Genomic DNA, 24,635 nt, shown 5'->3' with positions numbered 1-24,635 from the left:
CGTCTGACCACAGTTTAAATACCAACTCACAGAGGAGTTCACTCACCTCATATAGTGATTTCTCAAAACCAGCCAAGAAGCTGCAGGAGTGAAATTTTCTGAACAGTAGGAAGGCTGCCTAGCCGACATCCTTAGCATGCTGGGCACTGAGGCAGCCGTGCAAATGCTTGTGAACTTCAAGGTCCAGAGCCAGAAATGCCCGGGTATTGCTTAAGGCACATGTTACCAAGCAGAACTATTTCTACAGTTCCTAGTTCTATATAGAACTATTTCTATAGCAACCGGCCTGGGAGGTGGGGGAGGGGTGTCTATACTAACAGAAACTGTTAGTGTGTGTGTTGCTTTAACAACAACAACAAAAAGATTGTTCTAACACATCAATACTGTAATCACAACGCTAGAAACCCAGCTCTCCTCTTCTTAGTCTGCAGCCTGGGTGTGCTTTCTCAGTCCTACAGGCTCCGGTGGTTTGGATGACTAGGAGAAAATGAACCCCCGTGTCTCTCCCATTTTCAAGACAGCATTTATGCTTTCGTACCCAAAGGGCAGGCTAATATAAAGGGGGGATACTGGCTCAGAGAGGAAGTCCTGTGGGGACTTCCCCTGGTACTGGATAGGTACAAAGGGAAGACCAGAGAGAAACTGCTCGCCTATACGAGCTGAGGTCTGAGTCCTTGTCTCCTCATTCTACCATTGACTGCTCTCTTTCTCTCTTTGCCCCACTTGTTTGATGTCTCTCTCTAATTACTTTTCAAATTGATTCTAAATTAATTAGGTTTTATTGAAGTAAAACTTGCCTAACATGAACTATTTTGTGTGGCGCTAGGAATCAAACCCAGGAATTCATGCATGCTAAGCAGTCCACCACTGAGCTAGCTGTAGGCCCGGTGACCACTCTTTGTTTGCTCCATTGGTTGGTTTTGTCTGGCTGTGTTCTGATCCTCCTGCATCAGCCTGTTGAGCACTGGAATTATAGATATGCACCACCATCAACTGCTGGAATTGCTAATTTTAAAGTGAATGATCAAAATACAAATAGCATAGTCTCAGTATTGAGCAACCACAATGTGTATCTTACTCCAAAACGTTTTCATGACTCTAGAGGAAAACTTTACACCTGAAGCAGTTAATCACATTTCTCCTTCTCCACAGCCCATGTGAAGATTAACCCACTCTCTGCTCCAAAGGGGTCACCCATTTTTTAATGACTTTTATAGTTAGTAGAAGTAGAGTCATACCTTATTGCATCTGAGACTGCCTCTGTAGCATTAAGCAATGCTTCTCTCCCTTCAATGCATACAAGTGCCATCATTGGTCCATCCATTCACCCATCAATGGATGTTCTTCCATAAGACATCTGTGAGCACGTTTGTTTGAACACCTATTACCAGTTCCACAAGCAGAATTGCTGAGTCATGTGACGGTTTTCTGTTTTACTTTTTGAAGAATGGCCAAACTTTCTCACAGTTTGTGACTGAACCATTTTATATTCCCAATATCAATGCATAGGCGTTCCCATTTCTCTATAACCTCAGTAGCATTCGTTATTTTTCATGGGAAAAGAATCATTCTAGTCATATTAGTAGATGTGAAATGGGATCTCACTGAGTTTTGATTTTCATTTCCCAAATGCCTAACGAACTTCTCCCGAGCTGATTGCACAGTGTGGATGATTTTGGGGGAAATACCTTTTCAAGTCCTACCTATTATTTATTTGATTCTTTGCTGTTTTGTAGTTGAGTTGTAAGGGTTCCCATGTATCCTGGAGCCTGGACGATTACCATACATGTGATTTTAAATTAGATCCTTCCATGCTGCAGTTTGTATTTCTACCTTTCTGATAATGTCCTGTGATGGCCAAAATATTTTAGTTCTGACCAGTCTGTTGTTCTATGTGGATATTTTTGCTCCCACTTTTGGAATATAGCTGATAATAAATTGCTAAATCCAAATTTATGAGGATTATTCATGTGTTTTTTTCCAGGAGTTTTATAAGTTTAGGTCTTACATTTATCCATGATCCTCTTGGAATTATTTTTTTTCCAGGGCTGAAGAGATGGCTCAGCAGTTAAGGGCACTGACTGCTCTTCTAGAGGACCCGGGTTCAATTCCCAGCACCCACACTGCAGCTCACAACTGTCTGCAACTCCACTTCCGGGAGACCTGACACCTTCATACCAATGCACATAAAATAAAATTAAATAAATTATTAAAAAATTATTTTTCTTCCCATGCTCTAAGGTAGACTCCAACTTCTTTCTGTTGCATGTGGTGATGTCAATACCCCAGCAACCTTCGATGAAAATTCCATCATTTCCCTTAGTGAATGGCAACCTTGTTGAATATCAGTTGGCCATAGATACACAAACTCTGTGTATCTAGCCCATGTGTCGGTCGCATTACCAGACTTATTAAAACCACAGTAGTGTTTGTATTGTTTTAAATCAGGGTGAGTCTTTCAACTTCCCACCAGCTTTCTTGATGAGCTTCTGTGATTCAGACCCAGATTCCACTAGCTCTATTTCCCAGCTAAGTCTTTAGACCTAAAACCTGAATACATTTCAAGCACACTGTCTATAGCATCATGCCCCCAACCTCTGTCCATGCCCTTTTTCTGGGAGTTGAACCCGGGTCTTTATGCATGGTATGTAAGCTCTCTACTGCTCAGATAGGTCCCCAGGCCTTGCTTTACTTTTTATTTTAAGATAAGACCTCATTAAAATTCCCAGGTGAGTCTTGAACTCACTTTGTAGTTTAGGCTAGCTTTGAACTTGTACCATCCCACCTCAGCCTCCTGGCCTAGTTATCCTCATCCCATGGATGGACAGCAAAGGCACAGACGTTCTGAGAGCTACCCAGGAAAGCAGTTATATTCTGGAGTGGGTAGCCATCCCAGCCTTGGCCTGGAAGTTCCAACCCTCATTGAGGCTTTGGTAATGGTCACGCACACAAGGTGGGGCTGGGGGAGGAATCGGAAGACCCAGGATTGAGAGGAGAGGTTTCTCTTGGTTCTGGGACCCTGGACGCTGGAGGTAGACCGAGCAGAGTTCTCTAGAGAACACCGCCAGACTGCGCCATACCTTTCCCAGACCCTACAACCTACCCCTTCATTTGTAAGCTACCCCACAAAATAAACCTCCCTGTTAACTACGTGAACTGGCCTTAATAATTTCACCCATATTAATCCCCAGAACCCTTTTCTTTAACGTAAGTAACACGTGCTCATTGTAGAAAATACGGGAAATGAGGAACAATCACAAAGGCAGAAATAAGAATACAGTAATTTCACTTTTCATGAATAAACAAATGGTCTCTTTTGACCAAAGTTGCTTGCTTTCCGCTCCAGAATGTCTAGGCAGTAACAGGCTGCCGGGTGTCTTGGCGTCTCTGTCCTGTCTATGAGTTTGTATCGGTTCTGTTCTTTTCAGTCCTGTCATTTTCTGTTCCCTTTTCTTGTTCTGTCTGCACGTCCTCCCCTTGCTCCTCTCAGGCATCCTTCTCTTTCTGTTACCCTTTAAAGTGGAAGCAGAAAGAAAGGAAAAGAGGGCTCCCAGTGGGTGGCAGGACAGACAGACATTTGGCTTCTCCCAGACTCCATGTTCTTCAGATCCCCTCCCACCCTAGTGAGAGCTCTCCCCCTCCTCCTCCTCCCCCTCTTTCCCTCCCCCTGCTCCCCCTCCTCCCCCCCCTCCTCCCCCTCCTCCCCGTCCCTAGCTGGCCTATTGATGAACGACATGGAGCCTGTACAAGATGAACTGACAGTTCTGTGCATGCGTGTTTACGAGCAACAGACGGTGGGAGTAAACATGGCCAAACCATCTTTCATCCATAACACATATTATTGATTTTTCTCTAATTAAAACAGTCACAACAGACATTGTTGTCATACCCATGTTTCTCCTCTTTTATATTTTAAATAGAAACCAGCTTGCCTGGTGAGCGCCCAGCCCGCAACTTCTTTTATGCCCCGCCCCCTTCTCTCTTCCTCTTTTAGAGGGGCTTCTCTTCACAAGGGGTCTTTGGGGTCCTTAGCACGTTGGGGATGTGAATATCTCCACTCTTGTCAGTGTCTATTACGTCTTCAGTCTGTCCAAAGGGTGAATGGTGTACCCGGGCACCTGACCCCCTCCCAGTCGCACGGCGGAGAGCTGGGGGCATCTGTTTCTGTGATTTCTCCTTTGTTGACTGTCATTCTTGTTAACAGCTGGCCTTATGATTTGGGATATTTCTTCATCAGGGAGCCCACAGGCTTTTCTCTGCCATGCTCCTGTCCTCCGGTGGCCCACAGAGTTCCAGGGCCGGGGGAGAGGGTTGGAAGTTTTGGAAACAGCTTCACTCTCAGGGCAGCAGTGGTGCAGTTAGCGCCTGGCTTCCTTGGATAATAAATGCTGGTGAGTGAAGGGATCAGGGAAACATCTGATCCGTGATCCTCATGTGAGGCTAGCAGCAGAGGACACTGGGTGTTCCGAGGCTGGATCCCAATGACAAACATGTCAAGAGGAATCTTGTTTCCTTCCTGATGCCCAAGTAAATGAGCATCGTGTGTGTGTGTGTGTGTGTGGGGAGGGGTGTTAGAATCACAGAGAACACAGCAGGCACAGGGCCCAGGCTCCCTGACACTGCCTAGCTTTGTGGCCTTAAATGAACACTCTGGCTTTCTGGGTTTTCCTCCATAACAAGAAAAGATGGTACACATGAGCAGTTCCAGAGTTGTGTGAAGTCCCTTGCAAATGGTGGAAAGCAAGTGAGGAGGTCAGAGGCTTTGGATTCAATCATCCTATAATTTACAAACAGCGTGTGTCATTTCTAGGTTCTGAGCATACATCAGCAAAACAAAATCTGAAAGTTTAAGAAGTTTAGATCTTATCAGGGAAGTCAAAGAATAGCCATGTACATACACACACACACATGCATATGTACAATGTACATACATTGTGTGTGTTGTGTCTATGCATGTCATGTGTCTGTGTTTGTGTACTCACATCCATCAGGAAGGAATTAAGTCATATGAAAAAAAGCAAGAACTGTTTGTCAAGTTAGATGGTCCTAAGGAGTCAGCATTTGGAGCCATCTTTGAGACATGTAGAGATCAGAACAAATGACAGCATCGCCTTTTTCCACACTCATCATGCAATAGACATTTGTAAATCAAAGACAACGTTGAGAACAGATGTGTAATATGTATAGATCTCAGACAGGATGATGTCTGTGTGATCAGAAAGGAGAAACAGAGCTGGCGCCACACAATCTCTTGATTTCTACTGTATAGCCAGCTGTGATTTTCTGGGATGGTCTCCATTTGTTATAAAGAGGAACTTCTTTGATGAGGAGTGGTAGTATACTTATCTGTGTATGTAAAGATAAGATTAAAGGTGTAGTTAGAAATTTTGCTGGTCTAGCAAAGTGGCTGCAGTAGATTCTCATCTAAGACCCATGAATTGACTAGCCCTGGGAAGTTGGCTAGATTTCTAGTACCAGGCATGATTTTCATTCTGTTGCATGGGACTTAAGCCCATTTAGACAGCTGTTGGTTACCACTGACACAGAAGTGCCACTATTGCCTCTTTGTAGATATCTTGCCTCACTAGTCATTGTTGTGGTTCATAGATATAACGCTAGGTAGGGCTGTCAAATGCTTCCCTTCCTTGGAAGCTTGAGTAGTATTTTCTGGTACTATGGAAGCTAGACCTCTTTCAAGTTAGATCCAACCTGACTAATCAGGAGTAACATGTCTCATGTGTGATGTGTTTTCAGCAAAGGGATTCATCTTCAATGAGAGGCAACCAAGAGCTACATCCATAGTCTATATTGTTTTGGGAGTCATTTGAACTAATTTGACCAACTATTCAAAAGGACATTTCTTGTAACTTGCTTTTCTTGGTCTATTCTTCTTGCGAGGAGCATTGTTACCCCAAGTGACACAACTTGGTACACACACACACACACACACACACACACACACACACACACAAATACATATATAACTCCACGCATCCAAATGTATATTATGCATATTATTTTCAGTAAATATAAAATAATATGATTTCTTGAGACTTATTGAACAGCCTTGGTGTATTTCTCCCTCCTCCCCTCTTCTTCTTCTTTATTGACTTCCCTCCCCCTCCTTGGTGGAGAACCCCTCCTCATTTTTCTGTTTTCCTTTCATATCACCCATATCTTGCTATTCCCCTCTAAAGCTACCCCAACCCCAGGGTCCCTTTATATTTTCCTGTTTTTGAAGTTACTCCATGATGTATACTCATATCTGAAGACTGGAGCTAGAGACTACAGATGAGAGAGAATATGACGTTTGTCTTTCTGGGTCTGGGTTACCTCACTCAATATAATATTTTCTAGGCCCATTCATTTACCTGAAAATTTAATGATTTCATTTTCTTTATAGCTGAATGATATATATATATATATATATATATATATATATATATATATATATATGCATATATATGACATAACACATGCATAACACACACACACACACACACACACACACACACACACACACACACACACACCACATGATGTCATCTGTGCCTCAAACAACCTCATGGGAGAGAGAGTGGAATGAGTGTAAGAGCTGAAACACCAGGAAGTCTGTTTTGTGACTGACTCTTTTTAGAAATGGCTGAGAAACAAGACCTGAACTGTGACAATGTTAATAGACATGCTAATACCGAAGAAGGATGATCTCATGGATCCCACCCCCAGACATAACCACAACCAATCCACCAAGAAAGGAAGACTCAGCCTCTCAGGCCTGCGCCCCCTGGTTGGTTCTCCTAAACAAATGGGTCAGCCCTGAAAACATATACACACAAACAACAAAGTGGACTTATCAGGTTGTGCTTATATATTTGTCTGTGCATGCACACTCATGGTGTGTGTGTGTGTGTGTGTGTGTGTGTGTGTTGTGTGTGTATAACAATTATAATCAAAGTAAAAGAGTTTATCAATTAGGAGACAAGAGAGGGCCTGGAGAAAGGTAAAAGTGTAGTAATTATATTTTAATTAAAATGTTAAAAGAAAAGGAGAAGGAAAAAAAGGAGAAATTGGGCCATCCACTAGAGCAGTGGTTCTCAACCTGTGGGTCATAACCCCTTTGGGGGTTCAAATGACCCTTTCACAGGGTTGCATATAGATATCTTGCATATCAGACATTTGCATTATGAGTTATAACAGTAGAAAAAGTACAGTTATGAAATAGCAATATAATCTTATGTTTGGGGGTCACCACAACATGAGGAGCTGTAGTGAAGGGTCTCCACATTTAGAAGAGGAAGGGGAGGAACAATTGTTCCAGGAGGATGGAAAAGAGCCTCATGTGTTGGCAACTACATGACACTTCTTTTTGTAAATTATCTTCTTTTAGGAATTGTCTTCTAAGGAGACTCCATACTTGGAATCAAAGGCAGTTGCTTATATTCTGTGACTATCATAAAGAGGTTTAGGCAGAAAGCATGTTCTATCATCAAAAGGTTAAGTATGCTGAAGCTTGGAAATATCTTCAATTAATTTCTCCTAATCTTTAGCTTTCCAAGATGATCCCAAAGAGCATAAACCTTGGAGAAAAGAAGTCAAGATCACACAGTTGCTTGACCATGTCAGTACAGCACAACTCCAGAGTTTGCAGCACTGAGGTATAGGCTCACACATCAGTCACAAAAACAGTGAGAATCAAAGAGCTTTCCCAGGTGAGTGGGCTGCTAGCTCAACCAACAGGAACCAGGACCTCTAGAACCAACTGTTAATTTATATCTCTCCTGTGGATTTCATCTGAGTGTTTTTCTCCTTTTTGTGAACACCAACCATGACCCTTCTGTTTGTAGAGTTGTGGAAGTCCTGTTGAGACAAGCTGCATTTGGAAGGCTCTCAATTTTCTTTCTTACCAAGAAAAAAAGGTCTAGAGAAAGAAATACAGATTTTATATAAAAGATTGTGAGGACAGCTGTGTTCAAATAAAAAAGCAAACATTTAGGTGTAGACCATACTTTGTGGGTTGGAAAGCATTTTCTCATGCATGGTCTGCTCAGTTCTTAGAAGAGTTGGAGGATGTTTCTAAGGATGTAAGTGACACATAATACTATAAGAGACATTTATCAGAGACACATGAGGCCAATCAGAGAGCAAAGCCAAGAAGTCCAAGATATCTATGTTCAGAAAAGGCAAATGTGTTATTTAGGTAAGCCTTCCCCACTCCATTAACAGTAGCCATTGCCTTACAAACAACTCTCTGTGTTTTAACATTGCAGCTGTCACCCATTAGTCCTAACTCAGGTGGGTGTCACATGTAGCAATAATACTAGCTGCACGTTGTCTACTGTGTGCCAAGTGTTGTTATACATTTTAGCTCCAATATTTATGCTGCCCCCTAAGATAAATAGGATCTTCCAGTTTTCAGAAAGAAGGTATGGATGACCACAGAGAACGACACCAATGATCAGTGACTAAGGTGAGTTGAACTTGATTGCTGTTTTGTTCTATAAAAGAGCCACCATGACACTGTACCAAAATCAGGAAACAAAAGCCCATTGGGGCACTGTTTATCAGTCACTAAATGTGCAAAAGCTTTGGAAGACAGCAAGCTAGAGTCAGGAACAGCAGAGTGAAATGTTTGTGCTTTCACCTCGTCAGTGGGACTGAAAACTGACGGTCTTGTAGCAAATCAAATCGCCTTGCAACAATTATTTTATTATGTCCTGTGGTTTCTGTTGGTCACGAAGTTGGGCACAGAACAGCCAGACAGCTTGCCTTCTGTATATTGGTAGAGTCTGGAACCATCTCTAGATACTTTGGTTCACAAGCCCATTGGTTAGGTGTCACCATGGGCCTCTCCACCAGCCTGCTCTACAGGACTCACTGCCTTAGAGCGCTTCCTTGCAAATGCTTCAGTGAAGGTAGGCTGTGCTCACTTCAGGTCCACATCTCTGCGAAGCTTTCTGAAGAGCCGCCGTGATGCAGTGATTTCTGAGGTGAAAGCAGATATGTTGTTATCAGGCAGAAGCCACCCGCACACCTGCACTCCAACTAGCAGCTGTAGAAGAGCCATTCAGACGCTGCTTGTCACCAGAGTTCCATTTTTCCCTTTTCAACGTTCTATGCATGCATTTGGACACATGTACTCTTTGGTGTCTAGCTTCTTAGCCTTAAAACTCCACTCTTCTCTTAGTTTATTATTTTTAGGTTTTGTTTTGTTCACTCTAGGCTGCTTTCTCCGGTCTTCAGTTGCTTAACAATCCTTTGAGCAGTGTGCAGAGCTACCAAAATAAATACCTGAACTTCTCCCTGAACTCATTTCCAAGTGACTTTAGGTAATTGAAAATTCAATTGACTGTGATCTTGGTCCCTCTCTCCCTCCCTCCTTTTCTTTCCCTCTCCTTTTATCTCTGGATTGAATCCAGGCTTTTTCACAGGTTAGGCAAGTTAGTCACATCTTCAACCTAAGTATTTCTTTTATAATCATGGTTTGGCATCTGCTACAGTTACCAGCCAGATGCGCTCAGTTGTATAAAGCAGACAGTTACATGGTCTTGATGTCAGAGAAACATGCTTTAATACCTAAACAATATTACACAGGGAGTCTGGATAGTTACTAAATTCTCCACAGAGAGGTTTTCTAATGATTCTGTACTTGACCTCATGTTGGTATCTATGGGAAATAAGCTGGATCTCTACCCTTATAGTAATAAAGCCTTGAGAGTAAGCACAGGCAAGCTCTTTCAGTGTCTAATGAAAGATCTAAATGAAAATGTCTAGATAGCTTTGGTTACATTAGGCCAGGTTTTGTTACATGGTAAGAGGAATGAATTTGGACTTCCAGCCTGAAGTCTTTCAGCCATCCATTCTGGACAAGAATGCTAAGAGAGGGAGATGGAGCTACTAACAGTTGGCCTTGGGCAGTCTCAGTCCTCCATGTCTTCTTCCTGCTAAGATGGGGTGGTCCAGTTCCCATGACTCCCAGGCCAACCATCTTGCTGAGATCAGAATCTGTCCTGAATTCCAGCTCGCTTGGCCGAGAGATGGCTATCTGAACTTTGTTCTTCATTACTGTGCTCAGAGTATGGCTGTGACTGTTCTAGCTCTTGCAAGATTCTTCCTCTAAGAGCTGCTCCATGTTTCTGGTAACTCCAGCTGCTGGCTGGGGTCTTATTCCAAAACAGATGGACCACCCAGAACCATGGCAGTGTCGGCTTTCTGACTCCAGGCATCTCCACTGTCTGGATGCCACTGCTGTTCCATGTCCTCTAGCTCCAAATCCCATTAAATGTTCGCAAGTGCTGATGTCGGACTCTGCTCCTATACTTCTTTACGCTGGTAGCCACTGCCCCAGGGGACGGCTGATTCAGATTGGGTAATAATTCCAGCACAGCTCTGCCTTTTTCTACTGCTGCCCTGTCCCCAACAACCGGTTGCTAAGTCCCACCATGCCTCTCATCAAAGCCCTCCAGAAATGTGACAACCATTTGTTCCTGGTTATTAATCCTGGTTTTATTGTCCTGTGATCTCATAGACCAGTGTCTGACACTTTGTCTATTCACTTCTTCCTATTTTCCCACAGCAACAGGATCTTCCAGGACAGTTCTCAAGTCTTGTTGTGAACTTTTGCCTTTGTTGACTCCTTCGAGGTCCAACAGAGAGTGAATTCAGCTCATGTGGAAAGTCTGGGTCTTGTCACTCTACTAGTATCTAGCCTTGTGAACTTGGGTGGACAGTGCCTTTTGTTATGACTCCATTTCCTAACCAGAAAGATGAAGGGGTCAACTATAAGGTTTATGGCTCCTTTGTGTTCACAAGTTTGTTGACAACTTTTTCTATCTCAAATGTCCATCAGAAAATAAAATCAGTGGGCTAAGGCTCTCTCCAGGTTTAAATGAAATAGATCCCCAAGAAAGCTTTATTCCTCCTTTAATTTTGACATTCATGTCCCTTTTATTTGTTTTTCCCTTTGTTTGCTAGGATAGCATCTTCAGACCAGGATGGCCTTGAACCTGCAAATCCCTGCCTCTGCCTGAGATTATAAGCATGTATATTTCTTGAGCATTAACAATTTCCTGTTTAACAGTTACCTGGCTTATGGTGGCAAATAGATGTGATCTGTGGGCTGGCTTCATTATGTCTTCAATATTAACAAGTATTTGAGAGTTTATGAGATACTTCACAGTTGTCTGCTCCTTCTGTGATCGCTTTCCTACCAGGTCTTCATAAAGACCTCTGTGTAGGGAAGGGTGAGACCGTGCTCCCCTCATCCCTCACCTCTCCACTGCTTCTCTCTCTTCTGCCTCTTCCTTAGCTACTTTTCTGTTGCTGTGATAAAACACCATGACCAAGGTAACGTATAGAAGGAAGGGGTTATCTTGGGCTTATAGTTCCAGAAGGGTAAGAGTTCATTGCTATCACAGAGGGGTAGAACAGCAACAAGCAGGCATAGTGAGAGCTAACATCTCCAACTGAAAGCAGTGAGGAGGGAGGGAGGGAGGGAGGAAGGGGCAGACAGACAGACAGATACAGACACAGAGAGACAGAGATGCAAACAGAGACAGAGAGAAAGACACAGAGAGAGAGAGAGAGAGAGTCAGACACACACAGAGAGACACAGAGACAGACAAAGGGAGAGAAAGATACAGACAGATGACACAGAGCGACAGACATATAGACAGACAGGCACAAAGAACTGAGAGTGGCACATGGCTTTTGAAACCTGAAAGCCTGACCCCAGACACAGCAAGGCCACACTTGTAAACCTACCCAAACAGTGCCAGGTATCCAAATGCCTGAGATTCTAGGGATCGTTTCATTCAAACCACCGCATCTTCCTCCTTGTTCCTCTTTTATTTCTGCTTCCTGTAAAAGAAATAGCTATTTGATGCAGAAAAGGTGTTTATATGTTCAGGTAGGACTAGGAAAGACATTTTAAAGAGCATTAGTTAGCTTTTCATTGCTTTCCTAAAACACCTGACAACTTAGTTGGAGGAAAAAATTGATTTGGGCTTCTGAGTCCAGAGTTCAGTTCACAGTTCCTCAGCACTATGTGCTTGGGTAGAAGAATATCCTGGCAGTAGAGCATGGAGTGAGGACCTTCTCCACTCTGTTTACTGGAGAAAGCCTTGAGAAATGGGTAGCAGCCAGGGACTAGACACACCAACAACACCAGTGACCTCTTACTAACTAGAACCGTGTCCTGATGTTTCTAGAACTTGCCAAAATAGTGTCACCAGCTAGGGCCCTGCGGCCCGATGTATGAGCCACTGGAGGGAAATTTTATACCCCAACCATGGCAGAAGATCATTGGATATGCAGAAAAGTACTCAACGTTTCAGATCATCGGAGAGATTCAAGTGGAAACCCCAATGAGATATCATTTCCTGTTTGTTGGGATGGTTTTTATTAGAGATGGAAGATAGCATTGGTAAGGATGTGGAGAGAAAAGGATGTAAACTAACATAGCCACAGTGGAAACCGTTACAGAGGCTCTCAACAAACTACCACCAGGATTACCATATAACATACCAATCCTGCTTCTGCATACACGTGCAAAGGAATCCAAATTGGTTTGTTAAAGCAGCGTCTTCTATCAGGAATCCTACTTCCTTCTGTGGAATCAAGATAGTGTATTGATGAATAAACTGATAAACAAATAAGATGTATAAACATAAAAGAATACTATAGTGCCTTTTGAAAAAGGAAATTCTGCCATTGCCAACCACATTAATAAAAGGGGAGGGTATAAGCTCAAGGAAATTAGCCAACCACAAAAAGAGAAGTACTGTGTAATTGCACTTGTATTAACTCTAAGGAAGTTAATTTTCTAGAAATAGGGTAAACCAGTTGTTCCCAGGGGTGATGTGTAAAGGGAAAAAGAGGGATAGGAGGAGAAGAAAGATGTTGAAAGATACTAAGTTTCAGCACCCCCCCCCCCCAGTATATGTTTCAGTAAGCCATTGGGCTGCATGCTAGCCACAGTTAGTAGAAATGGGGATTATTGATTTCAAAATTGCTAAATAGATTTAACCCTTTTACCATAAGCTATGTATGATTAAACTAGAGAGATGATGAGTCTGCAAACTCTCTTAGAAACTTTATAATTCTCTCACATACATATCCATGATTGGTTGTCAATTAAAAACAAGTCAAAAGTTAAACTGTGAATACAGTAAGAGATTTATTTTCCAGAACAGCATGGGAATTAGTGGTGGATGCTGGGCTAAAATCCCATATCTTCTGATCACTGGATAAATTGGTTTGGGCTTATCTCTGCTCCTCCTACACATGGAACATTTTTGCAGCTACTGTATTTAATGCCTTTCATATTGCCATATCTCTGCTTACAAGAGTCGGGATAGTGTGACCACTAAGGGAACGGTAAACTAGATTCTTCCCCTCCCCCAGGTGAAACATCTCCCCATAGCCCAGCTTGAGTAATTTTGCAGAGTATTGCTCTCTGTCAGCATGTGGTTCCTTGGTCATGTGCACGGGTATTTCTTAACCACTTCAGCTATGTGTAAGCCCAAACATGGGAAGGGAAGACGGGGACAAGGCGCCTTAGCAGAGACAACGGTGTGATTTTACCCAGTGGCCATGAGGTACCAAGGTTGCATGACTTGGGGTTTCCCCAAGAGCTGAAAGGACTGTGTGTGTTCTCCACTCTTCCATATCAGGAAGGAGGGATTAAGTGAATGTTTTCAGTTTCACAGGAAAAGGTAATAAAAATACAAGTGTATTTTGGGTCAAGTTCAATTTCTGCTGGCCTCTTCCAAATCTCTATGAAGAAAACAAATTGGGGCATAACAGAACCTTCAACACTCCAGCAGATAAGATTCTTTCTTCCAGCCCAGGTAGTTATCCTTCTGATGAGGACCTAATTAGAATGACTAACATAGCAAGCATAATAAAATAGGGAGGAAAGTTAGAGCTGGTTGGGTCAGGTCTGTCCGTCATCGTAAGACCATCATTAGTTACTATTTTAACGGTTCATTTGATTAAATGCTAAGCTATTGTCTTATAATTATGTGTATTCAAGGGAAAAATGCTGCAGTTCAATTAGGACTATATCTTTTACTTCGCTATGTTTAATGAAGTCTCCACATCACCATAATAAGCAGAGGAATAATGAACATCTTTTTTTTGAAACTGTGATGGGAGGATTTGCAGAGAACTGGAGCTGGCATGTGCAGTGTGGTGAGTTCCTTTACATGGCTCAACTGTTGATCAGAAAAGCAAATTATATAAGTGGATACTGCAAGGCAGAAACATGTGGACACAGCTGGAGTGTCATGTGTCACGGTTCCAGTCATTGCCAGCTGGCCGTCACACAAAGGCAGGCCAAGCCAAACAATTACTGTTATTCATAAGAGCAAATGTGCATTCCAAATACACAGTGCAGGCTTTATGAAATAACCAAGCGTTTAGATGCATCCAGACAGCCAGGCTTTTTTTCATCACACGTCCCTGGGTACCAGGCCAATATGGCAAACTGACTCTGCTATTCAGAAACCCTTATCTTTACCCAATTAACCAAATCACTGTGACGCTCAAGAGTTCTTCATGCATTTTGCTGAGCGTGTCAAACCAGCATGCTTACTGGGCAGCAGATGGAGTTTCTGCAAGCAATATGTTTTAAAAAAAAATAAAATAAATTTTAAAAAAAGGGAAGAAAAGGAAACTTTTTTAAAGCTATAAATGCCATGTTAGACCATCACCCATTGCAAGTCAGTTTGGAATCAAATGTCAACATCTGAGCATCCAGTGATCTTCTTTCCCATCAACTCTGGGCCCCAAGATAAACACCTTCCAAGATGTTACCTTGAGAGGCTCACAGATGGTCAAGAGAGAGAGGCAATAAGAATCACCTTCATGACGGAAGAAAACAAATTAATTTAATGAGAGAATATCCTGGAAGAGAACCTAGCAATGGACTGAATTTAAAAAAAAAAAAAAAATAGAGCTATTGCTCTGACAGTTTCTACCTAATTTGTTATAACAAAGTGTAGACACAGCTCCCTGCCTGCCATGGACAGGGTCATGAGAAATGCAAGAGTGTGTGACATTACATTCTTCTCTCATTTTGTGTCAAAATAGAAAGAATGGCAGACACAGGGGTATCTGTTAGGAAAGTTTCATTGCCATAGAAAGTGAGTGGTTATGTCCTCAGCAATTCTTCCAAAGAAATATCAGGTTCTCCGTCTAGATGAGTACCATCCCACAGACATGTAATGCAAACCACATGTGTGACTTTGTTTTCTAATATCCACCTTCAACAAAGTAAAGGGAAACAGGTGAGTTTAATTTTGATATGTTTTATTTAATCTTATATGTTTACGGTATCATCATTTCAACACATAATCAACACAATTGGGTTTGTTTTGTTTTGTGCAAACCCAAGACCTTGCACCACTGAGCTACACTCCCAGCCCCAACAGTTATTAAAGTAATAATACGGTTATTAACGAGGTATCTAAGTCTTTTTTCTGTACTTAATTGTTGTTGGTTGTTTTTTTCTCTTTTGGGGGGCCCACCACTCAGCTCCCAAATAATCACACATGGAGGCTTATTCTTAATTATAAATGCCCAGCCTTAGCTTGGCTTGTTGCTAGCCAGCTTTTCTTAACTTAAATTATCCTGTCTACCTTTTGCCTCTAGGCTTTTCCTATTCTCTTACTTCTGTAAATCTTACTCTTACTTCATGGCTTGCTGTGTGGCTAGATGGCTGGCCCCTGGAGTCTTCCTCCTTCTCTGGCTACTCCTCTTTTCTTCTCTCTTACTCAGATTTCTCCTATTTATTCTCTCTGCCTGCCAGTCCCACCTACCTTTCCCCTGCCTTGCTATTGGCCATTCATTTCTTGATTAGAGGATCAAGTGTCTTAGACAGGCACAGTAACAGCTTCACAGCGTTAAACAATGCAACATAAGCAAAAGTAGCAAACCTTAAAATAATATTCTCTACTGAGTTTTCAAGGTGCCTGTGTAATTTGTACTTCAATATATATCTCAGTTTGGATAAGCCACATTTCACTTGCTTAGTAGCTACATGTGGCCCCTGAGGACTTTTCTTGACTAGACTTTTAGCATTGGGAGCTTTGAGCATGTCTGGGCACACTTGGCCCGCCAAGTGCCACAAAGGAATGTCTTAACAGAATGAGATGTCAAGTGTCTTGTTGATAGCCCCAGCTCTCCTGTCTATTTTTTCAGTTAATTCAGTCATCAAATGGAAGGAAGACGGTCTGCTCTGCCATCTCCATTAAGTTTTCAGGGTTTAAAATGGACAGTAGATACCTGTTTTGAGGAAACAATAGTATTTATTAGTTTAAGGATAGTAAGTGTTAGATTATGAAACCCTAAAAGTAGTTGGAGGTTCTGAGAACTGGGAACAAATTTCCCTTAATTCTTCATCCACCATTAAATCTGTCCCAGAACAGCTCTTAAAATTGGGTGTGATTTTAAACACAGCTGTCCCTGTGATTGTCTATGAGGTCTTCAAGGGACTTAAAAGCATCAGCAGCCATGAACATATGTTGCTGGCCCCTGGAGTCCTCCTCCTCCTCCTTTTCTGGCTACTCCTTTCTCTCTGTCTCTGTGTCTGTCTCTCTGTCTCTGCCTGTCTCTGTCTCTGTCTCTCTCTCTTTCTCGGGTGTGTGTTGAAGCAGAGGGAAAGGAGAGACATGAAGGTACTGTATGGCTGTGTTCTCATTGCCTGGGCGCCTGGGCTAGGCTAAGGTGTACAGAGAAGGTGGGGCTAGCAGAAGCAGTATTACTCTGGGTCTCGATGACCTCTGCAGGCTTTCTGTCTTGAGCTCTCATTCCCAAGACATCTTCCAGGGGTACTATCTCCTTTCTTTCCAGTCTTAGGTAGAAAATATTTGTCTCACGGAGGAGTTCCCAAGGAAAGCTGCAAAGCCTGTCACTCTCTGCTCTAACATGCTTGTTTGTCCTTCATGAACTCCTTCCTTACCTATAGGGAGGTGTGTGTGTGTGTGTGTGTGTGTGTGTGTGTGTGTGTGTGTGTGTGTAAGAGAGAGAGAGAGAGAGAAAGAGAGAGAGAGAAAGAGAGAGAGAGAGGCTCTTTCTTTATTACCTATCTCTTCCATTAATATACAAGATCCATGAAAGGTCTTTTTGTTTTTCTAATATTTCATGTAGCACAAAATGTTTCTTATATCAGTAGGTGTATAAATAAATGAAAAAGTACTTGAAAATTAAATTGAAACTTTTTAACTCTCCATTTCCATTAACTGCCCACCCCACTCCCTACCCCACCCCCTGCCCAGGCAGTTACATCTCAAACAGATTATCTTGGCAACACTGTGCCTGGATTGGTAACAGGCTGGGCAACAGGACTAGCTGGTGCAGGTTGTACTGGAGAAGTGTTAACACCTTGAGCTAGATGTTTCATGTTGTGGTCATCTATCCATCTATTCATCCATCCATCTGTCTGTCTGCCATAGACTCCCTGAACTCTTGTATGTGCTGAGACTTCCACTGGGCAGTCTGGTTTTTGGTTCACACTATTGAATACAACTGGGATAAAAATGTCTGGGTTTCTGATTACCGAGACCCACACAGCCCGATTTCAGACATAGGATCGTGAAGTTTCTTTTGAAAATAAATAAAGAAACTCCCACTTGGATCTCCACCTCCCACATTCTCACCACCTGTTAGAAATGCTGTTAACAGGGTGCAGCCATGAAATGTCTATAACTGCCCCTCTCCCTTTTCCTCTTCCTCCTCCTCCTCTGCTTCCTTCTCCTCCACTTCCTCCTCCTCCACTCCCTCTCCTTTTCCTATTCCTCTCCTTCCCTCCCTCCTTTTTTCTTTCTTCTTCCTCTTCCCTCCCTCCTCCTCTTCTTTTTTATGGAATGTTCTAAAATTTACCTGGCTTGGGTGTTAGGCTAGACTGTTCCATATTGCCCCAGTTTTAATGACTATGCTGCTGATGGTCCCACAATCACCTTCTTGTCACTCTTGATGTGAACCCTGGCTCATTAGAAGACAACCTCCCCTTTCCTGTGGGCACCAACCAGAAACCTCCAAGGACATCAAGGAGGAGGTTTCCCCAGAAACTGTTATGGAAGGACCCAAAACTTAGATCAAACAGCCTGGCGCGCGCGCACACACACACACACACACACACACACACACACACACACACACACACACACACACACACACACACACTGTGAGCTCTTTCTGGCCACACACACACACACACACACACACACACACACACACACTGTGAGCTTTCTCTGGACACACACACACACACACACACACACACACACACAGACACGCGCACACACACACACACACAGCTCTCTCGGGCCAGGCCAACATCTAAATTGCTCCAGCCACTGGCAGGCCAACCGGTGTCCTGGAAACATGAGCTAAGTGAAGACAGCCCGCCTCCAGGTGCTCCTCATTGCTACAGCTCCTGACACTTCTTGGCCACCCATAATTTTCCATTTGGTTGTGGGCAGTCTTCTTATCTTCAAAGCGTTTTTATGTGCTTGCAGAGGGAAGCCTACCCCGGACTAAAGTTCTTGGTTCTCTCTGCCCTGGAACCTGTGCCAAGGACCCAGCTGCTTGCGGCCCCTGCCATCCCGCGGCAGCCTGCATTTCCGAGTTTCCACTAGTGGGATCAAGAATTTGGAAGGCAGCTTGCTTCTTTTGGACCCTGAAGTCTCCTTTCGGAAGGAGAAGACAGAATGAGAAAGCCCAGGGGATGACTGCTTTGAAAGTTTCATGGAAAAGGTCCACAAGGCTGGCCTGAATGGTGTCTTGTGCGAACGAAGAATCTCCGAGTCTGTTTGGATTTGGTCAGGGCTTGCTGCTCCTTCATCTGGTTTCTTCTCAGGATTACCTCTGTTTACCCTGAGTGCTGGTTGTAGGAAAGAAGTTCTTGGGTCGGCAGCTCTGAGGTCATGTTGTGGCCTTGCCAGGGCTGTTACAATGAAGCAATACGATGTTTGTAACACACCTACGGCTTCTGTTGCTGTGGGTCCCACCCCTCACCCCCTGCACTCACACAGTCTTTTTTTCAGAACTCTAGAATCGGCCTTCAGAAACAACCTCCTTGCAAATAAACTGCCTGTTGACTCTGGCGGGTGCTTGTAAGGAGGGTTGTTAGCGCCCTGGATTTATGTTTCAAATATCATTTTAATTTCTCGGGCAGAATTTTTACCACAAGATGTTAACTCACTGGTGTACTTGAATCCCACAGTGTCTCTCATTTTCTCTTACTTGAATGTGCACATACATACAGTCTTTGTTAAGGAAAATATGCCTGTGGTTTCTAAGAAAAGGTTCTCAGTGCCCAATTCACTGAAACACAGAACATTTGTTTTTGTGGAACTAACTCCCAAATGTCATTCTCTTTTTAGCTGGTAAGTTATGCGTGTACCTTACTTAGTGACTCAGTAGGTCCCTCTCTTTAACCCCTAGGACACACTTTTCTGTTATGTGCAAGCCCTTTGTGATCTGTCCCATTGAAGTAGTGGATCCTACACAGAGGTGCAAGCTTCTTCTTCATTTATTAGAGAACATGTAGTCTCAGTTTCCTTCTCTGTTGCAGTGACCAAAAGCAAAACTTAGGAAGAAAGGGTTTATCTCATCTTAGAGCTCTTTGGCCACAATCCATCACTGAGAGGAGTCGGAACAGGAACTCAAGAAAGGAACTTGGAGGCAGGAACTGAAGCAGAGACAGAGGAGGAACAGTGCCTCAGCAGCCTTTCTTATACAGCCCAGGTCCACCTGCCTAGGGATGGTGCCGCCCACAGTGGGCTGAGTCCTCCTGCGTCAATCAGTCATCCAGAAAATGCCCCGTAGACATGCCCACAGGCCAATCCCATGGAGGCAGTTCCTCAGTTGACATTCTCTCTTCCGGGGTGTGTCAAGTTGACAGCTGAAGCTTACCATGACACATGGGGAAGTTTGTAAAGATGGGTGCACCAAGGAAACAGACATCTAGCATGGATCATTGTGACAGTTGTGTCGATATGTGTCTCTATATTTCCAGGGAGCGGGTTGGTTCTAGATAACATGCACTCCTTAACTACTTCCGTGATGACCATTATGGATACGTGGAAGACTACTGTCATGTTAGTCTCTGATGTTTTCATTCACCTCTCCGGGGAATCCCACTGCATTTCGCTTTTGTTTCCTAGTCTAGTTGAGTCAGCGTTGTGAGATACCTTCTCTGTGAAAGCCTCTTTTGACCTGCCTAGAGATGCTCACCATGGCCTGAGCCTACTCTGAAATCCCAGTTGGAGGTATTTCTAACATTACATGCATCCTTCCTGTTTTTATAATACTTCTCGAACAAGTGATGTCAACTCCTCACTTGAGACAGAAAGCAAAAGCCTTTCTCTTCTCTGCAGTCCCTTTGGTGTTCCAGTGCAATCCACTTTTTTGTTTTTTGCAAGCTTCTAGTATTTTGAGATAGCATCTACTGCACAGCACCAGCTGCCTAAGAATTCACAACATGGCCTTGAACTTGCAGAGATCCTGGGATTGCAGGCACGTGCCACCACACTCAGACCCCAAGGCTCTTAATATGTTGCTGCTTCACAGATGAGATGCCCCATCGCTGGCAACCCCAGCAGCTTTGCTGTTCATCACACCGACCCCCCCAGCTTTGCACTTTCAAGGGCTGGTGGGCTTTCTTCGAAGCCCACTCTATAGTGCTGGCACAAGAAGTATGTTAGCTGTTGTGATCAGAAAAATGAAGTTGCGTCAGGTCCCTGGAACCCATATAGTGTAAGGAGAGATCTGACTCCCACAGGCTGTCTTCTGACCTCTGCACATTTGAGGTGGCTTGCAAATGCACCTCCTAACACACAATAAGCAAATGATAGGAAAAGGGAGGCAAGAATGTGGCGCACCCCCACCCACTGTCTGTATCTATCAGCATAGAAGAACACGCCCCCATTCTCTCTGGTATTTCTTCTCAGAAAGAAGTAATACTTTGGGAATTTGATTTTGTGATTTAACAGAAAAGTAATCTAAAAATCTGTCTTTTTGGTACATTTTCATTGTACTATGTACTTTAATGCAATTAATTATAAGATTTAATGTAATTACACTCTTGTAATTTAGTTTAATATTCCAAAGGGCTGAGATTGTCTTTTTTCTTCCCACTGAGTGTCTGCCTTGCTTAAAGCATTACTCCAGGCTTTCAGGAGAGAGGCTGGCTTTCTACTTTTCTCAGAGTTTTGGAGAGCCAGAGGAAAGCCTTTGACATTCTTCTGGGTCAACTCTCTTTTTCGGTCACTCAAATTTGAGGCTGTGAGTAACCCTGCTTCTGGTAGTGTTCTCTGACTGCATTCTTCTGTGGAGAAAACACAGGCCAAGGTCCAGAGGACACAATGACTCAGACATATGCCATGTCGCTTGGATCTTTCTCTGTGGGGTTTTCAGACTAGAAATATGTTTATCAACTCAGCTCAATTTAGTAGATTCCTGGGTAGCAGACACATGAACCCATTTTCTTTTTGAAAAAGTTGTTAAAACAACAACAACAACAACTAGACCTTGGAGTTAGAGGACCACACTGACTCTCACTGGTCCAACTGCTCAGATTTTACATAATTTAGAAAACTATGCCTCAAATAAGAGTGACTTTCTAAGATATACTGTAAGGCTAAGAAATCAAAGTACCTACAAAAGCTGGGGGTTCTCTGTCACAAAGATATGAAGCCCCCCTGACTTAATAGTAGAAACTGAATGTTTCTTCCTAAGTCAAGAATTTTGCTAGAAGAAGAAGAGGAAGAAGAAGAAGAAGAAGAAGAAGAAGAAGAAGAAGAAGAAGAAGAAGAAGAAGAAGAGAAGGAGGAGGAGGAGGAGGAAGAGGAGGAGGAAGAGGAGGAGAAAGAGGAGGAGGAAGAAGAAAATTAAAATTGCTCAGTCATTGTTGAAAATGAATGACATGTAAAAAAGACCAAGACTCAGAGCCATTATATTGATGCCAAACAATTTTCCCTGCCCAAAATATTATTTGATCCTCTTGAAAATTGGGGGTTAGTATGCCCCTTAGAGTAGCTGGGGTAAATTTGAAGTTTCTCTGAAGGAACGGTGATGCCTGGATTTTGTGTCCTGTTAGGTCTAAAGCTTGTACAACACTGCTACCTGTGGTAAGAGAATCCCTGTCCTCCAGAAAATACCCAGCCCAATGAAGGCCCAGGAGCTCTGGGAATTGTGCATGGGTTCTATCCTCACGATGTCATTTTAAAATCAGTATTTCTGGTAGTGTGATTAAATAGTCCAAAGCAAAAGGACTATTCATTTAAAGCAAGCATAGCAGAGAAATCTAATGGTTCATGTTTATTTTCACTTATGCATCTGTGGATTAGCTTGAGTTGAGCTGATATATGCTGGCTTTATTTAGGTGGGCAAGGCTTCTATCCCTGATAGAACAAATAGGTCAGGTTCCATCCCACATTATCTGATCTACTTTGGTGCAGTGTTACCCATGATACCCAAAGATCAAGTTTCAATGATAAGAGCCCATTCCATGTCTCCCACCTGAGTCACACCCAACAACACCTCATTGGCCAGGGAAACAAATTTGTCCAACCCAAAGTTAAGTGGATGTAACTCTATTTATCATGAAGCCAAATCAAGCCACAGGGCTGGAAGTAGAGGTGAAGGAGGTCTCCAAGAGTGGACAGCCTCTGGGCAACCAAATGAGTACCTAAGGTAATAGTCATTTTATGTGTAGGCCAGGAACTGAAGCTTGCTTATTTACACTATGTTGAAACTGTAGGCAAACAAAGTGACAGCTTATTACTTTAAATAATTCCATTCTGAATCATTAGTCTTTATACTCATAAGGGAGACAGAAGGCTCTGCCTTGTACCTGTGACTTACATACAGAGAGGGTGATCCATGGACATATGAGTTCACCACAGCAAGCCTCAGACTATAGCCGGAGTTTTCTCCAGTCCTGCCCAGTCCCATGGACCCCAGAACCACTTATAAAATAACCACCCAGAAACTCATATTAATTAAACTGCTTGGCTACTAGCTCAGACCTACCACTGTCTAGCTCCTACACTTAAACTCCGCCCATTTCTATTAATCTATACCTTGCCAAGTGGCTTGTGGCTTACCGGTACCTTACTATCTTGCTACTCATTGTGGCGGCTGGCAGTGTCTCTCTACCTCAGCCTTCCACTTCCCAGACTTCTCCTCCTCCTTGTCCTGCCTACACTATCCTTCCTGCCTGGCTACTGGCCAATCAGTGTTTTAATTATCAATCAATCATAGCAACATATATTTACAGCATACAGGACATCCCACAGCATCAGACTTCTATGGGAAAATGCAAACCACCTGAAAACCTGGCTCCAAATTCTGAGGAGGCAGAAATGAAATGGTGAGAGAAGTGTTAGAAACACCTAAGTGCTAAATTATTGGGTTTTGTTCTAATTAACACAATGTGAAAGTCCTTAAAAGTTAAAACATTGCTTCCATTTTTTTTTTTTTTTTTTTTTACATAGGGGCTAGTTTGGGGTTAAGAACTCAGGATTGGATCTGGACTTATTGGGTGAGTTGGCCTTCATGAATTCTAGCTTGTTTCTCTATAAAAGAAGAAGCACGGTATCATGTTTGTTTGTCCTTAGTGTGTGGGGATTAGACAGGAGACGACATATGGAAAAATATTCTGTGTTCTGTGAATTGCCACATATAAGGGGATCTCAGAGCTCACTTTCAGTGTGTCTAATGGTTGTCATCTGAACGAGTACTTGTCACAAAAATTAAAGGTACAGGGCGCTTATTTTCAACATGCAACTGGGTTTGGAAGAAGAGTCCTGGGATGCAGATACCAAGAGAACTTGCTCTGTCAGTCCATAGTCAGGGAGAAAAACTGATGATGGAGGACAACTCTGGAGGCAGGTGGGAGGCTGGGAGTCTCTGGGGAAGACAGGGGCCTGTTTTGTAGTATTCTAGCGTAAACAAACCAGACTCTGTCTAGATGGTGTTTCTTTGCATCTTCTTATCCCGAGTTTAAAGCACAGGACTGAGCAGAAGCGGGGAGAAGTGACTAGTTATCAAGAGTATAAGAAAATGTGCCTCTGTGTGTGTCCTGTTCAGCTGCTTCCCAGGGAGCAGGTGACCTTGAGACCATTACTTAACCTGTCTGTGCTAGACTGCCTCGTTTTTTCAAAGGGGTGGTCACCAGTGCTCAACTGACAGGGAATATTCAGTCTCTTGTAAAAGATGTTGTGCACCTGAATCCTGGTCACGCTGGATTTCCCAAGGGGGAAGCAGAAATAACACAGGTAACACATTCATGGACCTTGAGAGTCCATCACATGATAGTGGATCAAGTTCTCAGCTTAGCTCTGCTAGGCCACCTTTAATTATGAAAAGGTCTTGACTTCATTCCAGATGAATTAAGTAAGTGTTGCTAAGGTTTGGTCCTCCAGCAGCCGTCTAGACCAGTGGTTCTCAACCTGTAGGTCACAGTCACAGAAAATGCATATTTCTGATGGTTTTATGAACCCCCAACCATAAATTTACTTTCATTGCTACTTCATAACTGAAATTTTGCTACTGAGTAGTGTCTCTGTTCCTAAGACTGTTGGAAATGTGTTTTCCTATGGTCGTGGCCCACAGGTTGAGATGCTCTA

This window comes from Onychomys torridus, chromosome 10 (assembly GCF_903995425.1).
Source record: "Onychomys torridus chromosome 10, mOncTor1.1, whole genome shotgun sequence".
Lineage (NCBI taxonomy): Eukaryota > Metazoa > Chordata > Mammalia > Rodentia > Cricetidae > Onychomys > Onychomys torridus.
This window is presented reverse-complemented; position numbering follows the sequence as displayed.